The 8720-nt window shown below is 37.0% G+C and overlaps 1 protein-coding gene across 2 annotated transcripts in view; it reads right to left on the bottom strand.

The window, feature by feature from the left end:
* LOC128645818 (gap junction beta-1 protein) overlaps window positions 1-8139 on the bottom strand; it is a 17330-nt gene extending 9191 nt beyond the window's left edge. The window contains exon 1 of one of the 2 annotated variants that reach the window (XM_053699089.1): window positions 8009-8139. The gene's annotated coding sequence lies outside the window, so the exon portion shown is untranslated. Of the gene's footprint in view, window positions 1-1502; window positions 1635-8008 lie in introns of those variants that run through there. The other variant, XM_053699090.1, reaches the window with a different exon arrangement.
* Window positions 8140-8720: the final 581 nt, after the last annotated feature.

Here is an 8720-nt window from a genome sequence, read left to right as displayed (position 1 = left end):
GTATCTCATTCACATACTGCTATAATAACCCACTGAGTACCACCCTTACAAACCGCTTTATGCCACCACAGTATCTCATTTACACACTGCTATAACCCACTGAGTACCACCCTTACACACCACTTAATGCCACCACAGTATCTCATTCACATACTGCTATAATAACCCACTGAGTACCACCCTTACAAACCGCTTTATGCCACCACAGTCTCTCATTTACATACTTCTGTAATCCACTGAGTACCACCCTTACACACCACTTAATGCCACCACAGTATCTCATTCACATACTGCTATAATAACCCACTGAGTACCACCCTTACAAACCGCTTTATGCCACCACAGTCTCTCATTTACATACTTCTGTAATCCACTGAGTACCACCCTTACACACCACTTAATGCCACCACAGTATCTCATTCACATACTGCTATAATAACCCACTGAGTACCACCCTTACAAACCGCTTTATGCCACCACAGTCTCTCATTTACATACTTCTGTAATCCACTGAGTACCACCCTTACACACCACTTAATGCCACCACAGTATCTCATTCACATACTGCTATAATAACCCACTGAGTACCACCCTTACACACCACTTAATGCCACCACAGTATCTCATTCACATACTGCTATAATAACCCACTGAGTACCACCCTTACAAACCGCTTTATGCCACCACAGTATCTCATTTACATACTTCTGTAATCCACTGAGTACCACCCTTACACACCACTTAATGCCACCACAGTATCTCATTCACATACTGCTATAATAACCCACTGAGTACCACCCTTACAAACCGCTTTATGCCACCACAGTATCTCATTCACATACTGCTATAATAACCCACTGAGTACCACCCTTACACACCACTTAATGCCACCACAGTATCTCATTCACATACTGCTATAATAACCCACTGAGTACCACCCTTACACACCACTTAATGCCACCACAGTATCTCATTCACATACTGCTATAATAACCCACTGAGTACCACCCTTACAAACCGCTTTATGCCACCATAGTATCTCAATCACATACTTATGTAACCCACTGAGTACCACCCTTACAAACCGCTTTATGCCACCATAGTATCTCAATCACATACTTATGTAACCCACTGAGTACCACCCTTACACACCACTTAATGCCACCACAGTATCTCATTCACATACTGCTATAATAACCCACTGAGTACCACCCTTACAAACCGCTTTATGCCACCATAGTATCTCAATCACATACTTATGTAACCCACTAAGTACCACCCTTACAAACCACTTTATGTCACCATAGTATCTCAATCACATACTTATGTAACCCACTAAGTACCACCCTTACAAACCACTTTATGTCACCAGAACCCAAGTCACATACAGAAGCTTCACTACATTCTACCACACAACCTGTAAACACATTTAATCTTCCCATTCATTATATAGAACTCAAAATAATGAGTTACATTTCATTTCATCCCATATTTCCATGTACCTTTTTCTGACTCCATATTAAACTGCGCGAGCCATTTCTTGTCCCTCACATGAGGTATGTTACCTTACTACATCTTCCAGTCTCCAGAAACACAATCCATGAGTAGATGGCGATTTCACTCAAAAACACACCTCAGATTTTATCAAACTTCCCTCCTGTGTGCTCTTTGGCCTGTTCTGTCCCTCCCCTCTAGTCACAACGGAATGAAGAATCTCAGGTTTTTATTAATTCTTTAGGTGAAATGTCACCAGCAAAAAAAAATATACACATACTTGTTACAAATAGCTCCACTTGTTACTCCTTATCTACACCAGTACTAACTACTAGATTTCCCGTTTAACAAGCTATAAACTTGATACTGTACTACAAGCTGCCAACTTTGCAAAATAATGTAAAGCCTTAATTCATATGCGTATCTTCTGATGTCACAAAAATACACTTGCTATAATTAGCTTCCCCTTTTCATGTATATTTAAATCTTAGTGAAAGGAACACAAAAGCACAACGATTTGTCTGCCATGTGGGAGTGTTGTTTTTTTTTCCCCAACATATATTTTTTTAAACTGACTGATTGATTCATAATTAGTAATAATAAGTCTCATTGCGAAAATTGAAATATATTGTTACTGGGGGGGGGGGGGGGTCATCAGAGATAATTAAGCTAATATTTATATTTTATACTATTATAACAAAGAACCTATTTTGTATTATAAAATTATAACATTTTATAGCAAAATAGGAATTGTATGTGTGTCTATATATATATATATATATATATATATATATATATACAGGTGGCCCTTGGTTTACAACGGTTCAATTAACACCGTTTCAGAATAACAACCTTTTTTCCCAGTCATGTGACTGCTATTGTAAAGCATTGAGAAGCAGTGCATTTAATAAAATAGCCAGTAGGTGGAGCTGTCCGCTTGTGTTGCAGCAAAGCCAAGCAAGCTGAATTTAATCAGTTTAACCAGACCTGAGCTATCAAGCAGATTTCAAAGGAACAAGGTCTTCCTGTCTATAAATCAGTCCAGATTGGAATGCATAGAAAGATCTGTTTGCAGAAAAATGCAATTGAAGTCTGTGTTGTGTGATTATTTTATTAGGTTTATAATGCTGTTTAGCAAATGTTTTTGTTCATTTAACTTAGTTTAATTATATATTCTGTGTTGTGTGATGTTTTTTAGGTTTATAATGTTGTTTAGCATTTAAAGTCTTCATTTCAAAGCTTTAAAAATAATGTATTAGGTGTTACTTATGACAATTTTGAGAGGGGCCTGGAACCTAACTCTCTCACTTCCCATTGAATAACATTATAAACTGGGTTTCAATTTACAACGGTTTCGATTTACAACCATTCCTTCTGGAACCTAACCCCGGACTACCTGTAGTTTTATGTTTTTTGTATTGCAGACACCTTTTTTTGTTAGTCCAATAAAAAAGTTATTTTTGCATACTGCAATACTCTTGTTATGTTGATATATATATATAAAGGGTGTGCTTTTAAACAACTTTCCAATTTACTTCAATTATCTAATTTGTTTTGTTGTCTTGGCATCCCTTGTTGAACAGGATACCTAGGTAGACTCAGGAACTGTTGATTGGTGGCTGCACATGTATACCTCATGTTATTGGCTCAATCAATGTGCTCCCAGTAGTGTATTGCTTTTCAACAAAGGACACCAAGGGAACAAAGCACATTTGATAATAGACATTATAGATGCTTAAAATTGTATGCTTTATCTGAATCAAGAAAGAAACATTGTTGGGTTTCATGTCCCTTTAAGTTATGGAGGAGATAAAACTGTGAGATCCTCCATTACATAAAAGTAAGAACCATAAAAATGAGTGTATAGCCCATCGTCACATTTGCCAAGTGTCCCCTCTTGCCTTCCCATAGAAGTAGTCTGTACTTGTCTAGATGTGCTAATTGGCTACACAATACTTTTTATGGTTCTTACTTTTATATAATGGAGGATTTTAATCTCACAGTTGTATCTTTTATTGCTTTTTCCCTGGAAATAAGATTTACTAAGCAGCAAAACAAACCTATCTTCTGCTGATGAGAGTTAATCAACACCAATCAGCTGTCTAGAAGTGGTTTCTGTGAGATATTGTATATCTAATTTGCATATCTTACCCAGAGTTCTCTGGTGCATTATTAACAACAATGTGTATAGACTACTATTATGGGAAGGCAAACAGGGATACTTGCCTAGATGTACTGACTGGCTATACAATAATTTTTATGGTTATATATATATATGTGTGTGTGTGTGTGTGTATGAAATTCAGATTTATTTTTTAATTTAACAATTTCATAGCATGTGACAGACCCATGACAGCTATATTATTGTCAGGTCCTTCTAATTACATCTGTAGTGAAACTGTGTGTATACCAGGCATATTGAAGTCTAAAGGAACATACAAGTGCAAAAAGAAACGTTCTAAAATGTTAGATAATTTTACTAAAAACTGTTTGCATATAACTTTGTGTTTAATCTCTGCAGAGATTAAACACATAACTAAAATCAGCTCAAAAGCAGCAATGCACCCCTGGGACGTAGCTGAAAACATCTGGTGAGCCAATACCAAGAGGTAAATGTGTGTGGCCACCAGTCCGCAGCTAGCTCCTAGTATTGCTGCTCCTGAGCCTACCCAGGTGTGCTTTTTAGCAAATGATAGCAAAAGAACAAAGCACATTTGCTAACAGAAATAAATTAGTTGTATATAATTGCATGTTCTATCTGATTTATGAAGTTTCATTTTGACTTAAAGGGACATTCAATTAAAAATTTGTTATTGTTTAAAAAGATAGATAATCCCTTTTATTACCCATTCCCCAGTTTTGCACAGAAAACTTGGTTACACTTTTTACCTCTGTGATTACCTTATATCTAATTCTTTTCTGACAGCCCTATTATCACATGGTTATTTATTATCAATTGACTTGCATTTAAGCAAATTAGTGCTGTGTCATGCACCACTCCACTGGCGTGAGCACAATGTTATCTATATGGTTCACATGAACTAGCAGTCTCCTGTTGTGAAAAGCAAATACAAAAGAATGTGATAAGAGGCTGTCTATAGTGGCTTAGAAACAGGCAGAAATGTAAAGGTTTAAATGTTATAAAGTATATTAATATATCAATGTTTATTGTGCAAAGCTGGGGAATGGATAGTAAAGGGGTTCTTTTTTTTAAGCAGACCTAGGTAGTCTCAGGAGCAGCTAAGCACTACTGGGAGCTATGTGCTGATTGGTGGCTGCACATATATACCTCTTGACATTGGCTCACCAGGCATGTTCAACTAGCTCCCAGTAGTGAATTGCTGCTCCTTCAGCAAATGATACCAAGAGTAGTAATTACATTAGATAATAGAAGTAAATTTGAAAGTTGTTTAAATTTGTATGCTTTATCTGAATCGTAAAAGAAACATTTTGGGTTTCATGTCCCTTTAAGATGTCCATGTTTCTTTAACATATTTGTTTACTATAAAGTACTGCATAATTCCTTATTTTGTTTTACTTGCAGGTGTTATTATTGCCTTACTATAACAGAATGTGATCCAAACGTGACTCAGAATACCACGCAAACATTATACGATATGACAGTAGCAGGTTAGGTAAATTACACTGGCAACTCACATGCTTAGCACTTTATTGTGTAACCCTGATGTAAGTGATCACTGTATATTGACATATAACTCAGAATAATGGCTTATTTTGATCCCTATTATTGTCGCACATGCTGTGCCACATAATAATGCTATAAAGCCTCTTCCTCCTCAATAAAAGCACCTGTATACCCCCCTTATTGCTTGCTCTATTTGTATTGATTTTATAGTCCTTCCCCTCCTTTATACAAACCTTTTAAAGCCCGACATTACTATACTCAACCTCTTTCTGTAAACCTTTCCATTTCTTTATATTCTCATTTTAATTAACATGATTATTTCACATCACCCCCATCTCTTGCATTATATGTTCTTCCCTTTAATCAGACATGAAACAGTAAAATGCCAAACATAATGGTGCATTCTAAACAAAGGTCAGCCTGAAAATACTGTGCAGATGTTTTATTTAAATGTTATTTAAATACTAAAGAAATAAGTGTAAAGTTTTAGTCTGTGTAAAGTAATGGGCACTGTTGTTACATAAAAGTCTGCTGTCTATCTCTTATGCTGAGGTTAGTTAGCACAGTTGTTATACATGAGTTCTATATGAGTTCTACATGAGTTCTACATGAGTTCTACATGAGTTCTACATGAGTTCTACATGAGTTCTACATGAGTTACACATGAGTTATACATGAATTACTAGATTACCAAACTCAAACTGTTTTCTGCTCTTTTAACTGCATATAAGGTTGTATATGTTCTTATAATAAATCCTTCTGATTCTTACAATATCTCCTTAAAACTCCCTTTGTTGTTACTTATATTTCCTATATTTGCTCCTATTGGCTCATTTAACATCTCCTATAGATCCATATACCTCTTTCTTAAACCTTCTCTTAGTGCCCCTATAAATCTCTCATAATAAACACATCCAAAGTAAAGTCTAATTTTGCTATATATGCTCCACCCTGTAACTTTGCTTCATACCCAGCTCTTTACCCAACTTATCTTATTAAACCAAATATCATGTATTAAATGATATTAAACCAAATATTATGCCCTCTCCTGCTTCATACACCAGGTCCCTATAGCTCGCTTTTATCCACCCTTTAACTCCTGCGTTTTCCCCTTATAACTGCTTTATTAAACCAAATGACTTCATAACTGTTTTTGCTCTATAAGATTCCTAAAACACGTCATTTTACTCCTTACTAATTTGTTCTATAATTCATCATATTGACCCATGTAACATTTCTAAACAGGTGCTATATACAGACGTAACATTTCCATACAATTATCCCTCTATCTCCCCTTATTAACCCACACATCATCTATATAACACCTATTTCTCTACATTACATATATAAAGGTTTACTTTTTGTTCCATATAGTCTCTCCTTATAACAACTCTTACTGCCCCTAAAGCATCTCACTATAATTCCACCTATTTCTCTATACTCTGTGGTGTTCTTTTTCTCAATATGTCCTCCCTGTATAACAGCTTGTATTGCTTCATATAACCCATTCATAGAATTATACTGCTGCATTTACCCCTTACCTACAGCTCCTGTCTCTCCTTATATCCCCTTTCTATTACACCTGTTGCTCCATATTAGTCCTCTAATATCTCTCCATATAACACATTCCAATAACTCATTCTATTGCTCCATATTAGTCCTCTCTAATACTCACCCTATATCTCCATATAACACATATAGATATAACCTCTCCATGTATCATACTGTATATAACCTGCCGTGCAATGCTCCCTATAATCCCTCCTATGCGTAAGACTTTATAACCCTTTGGAAAGGTTTGCTTTGCTTTTCATTACCTTCTCGATCCGTTTTACAGTCTCTGCGTGTTTGGGATCCACAGTGCCTCACTGTTTGTATCACAAGGTTTTGAAGTGTCTCTCCGTCCCACTCGCCGCACACTCCCTCGGTCACTTGCTTTCTTTCCTTTTTAACCTCTGGTAATCACTGTCTATCTCTCTCTATCTCTATTTATCACTCTCTGTCTTTTTGTTTTATTAATTGTTAGAGTTTGTTAGTCTCAGTCACTCAGGGCCACATACTCTTGTCTTTGATACACAGTAATGTGTTCCTTTCTTACTTGTACACTCTCTCTCTATTAAACACTCACTCTTCTCTCTCTTCTGTACACTTCACTTCTGGCTGTCGCACTCCTCTTGTATCACACTCACACTCCCTGTCTAGTCTAACACTCTCTCTTTCTCTACTAATTATTTCTAAGACTGTCTGTCACGCTCTCATTTCTGTCTCCCTATAACAGCCCCTCTGTGCCAGTGGTCCTGCCTGTCTTAATCTAAATCCTTATGTGTCACACTGGTTTTGTATAACACACTCTCTTTTGTGTGACATATTCCCCGTCATACTCCCTCTTGTTTCTCAGTCACAAAATCTTTCTGTCATATTCCCTCTCCCTTCTTTCTGTCACACTCTCTCCCTGTCACACTGTCTGTCACACTTTCTTTCTGCACACAATGGCTCCTTTCTCGCTTTCGGTAACATGTTACCATTCACTCTGCTCAGACTTCCGCCCACCGGGCATTCACAATGCTTCTTTTTCCCCAACTGGACAAGAGGAATCAAATAGTAATTAACACCCCCTCCCTCCTTGTGTTGGGTAAATTTCCCTTAGTGTCACCCCCTTTTCTTCACTGGTTCTTATATCTCAGTGCATTGGCTCTGGACCTCAGACTGGGTGTTAGATGGGGGTATTGGCTTTTCTAGCAGGGGCCCATGACATTAGTTGTAATAACAGTGTAAGTGTGCCAGACACATAGAGAATACATGCAGAATTGTTTTCAGAACACTGAATCCCCAAATAGTCCTTCAGTGGCAAAAAGTCAAATCACTCACCTATGCTGGTAGGACTCAGGTTACAGGGCCAGGTGGGCACCAGGGTTTAACAACCAGGCAGGTGAAATGGGCAGCCGTATGGTAGTGAGCAGGTTCACTGCTTCTTGTTCATCTGAGGCTGAATTTTTTTCCTAGGACCTTTATACCTTTGGCTGTTAATTAAACCAAGCAAAGATCAAGTAGTTTGCATCCCCCATGTGTACACAGCTCTGTACGACAACACAGGCGTGACTTGTGCCTATCAGCATGATACATACACAAACGATAACCTCCCCCAAATGTATCCTGTGATACACTGATTAACTGATTGAGATATATATATTTACTATATTTCTCATTGTCTCATTTAATTAAGAGATTTAGTTTCTGTACAATAGGAAGAGAAATTTGTTGGTAGAATGAGGGTGGGGGCACCATTCTAATGTCACTTCTCCGGAATTTGATTGTAAACACTTTTCTACTATTATGCCCTATAGTCGTATATTAGTTTGCTATTGTTTAATGCACTGTAATAAAAGAACTGCAAATAGTTTGTTAGCCCTGAACTGAAAAATGCACTTTTTAAACACTTCAAGACAACAATATATTTTAAGAGATATTCAAACTGCAAAAGGAAAATTCTCGAATGTGTTATTCATGTTATTATTTCACCATGGTTTGTATATTACTGTATGTTTAATAAAGATAGATAATCCCTTTATTTCCCATCCCC

The sequence above is a fragment of the Bombina bombina genome, chromosome 1 (genome assembly GCF_027579735.1).
Source record: "Bombina bombina isolate aBomBom1 chromosome 1, aBomBom1.pri, whole genome shotgun sequence".
Classification (NCBI taxonomy): Eukaryota; Metazoa; Chordata; class Amphibia; order Anura; family Bombinatoridae; genus Bombina; species Bombina bombina.
This window is presented reverse-complemented; position numbering and strand designations above follow the sequence as displayed.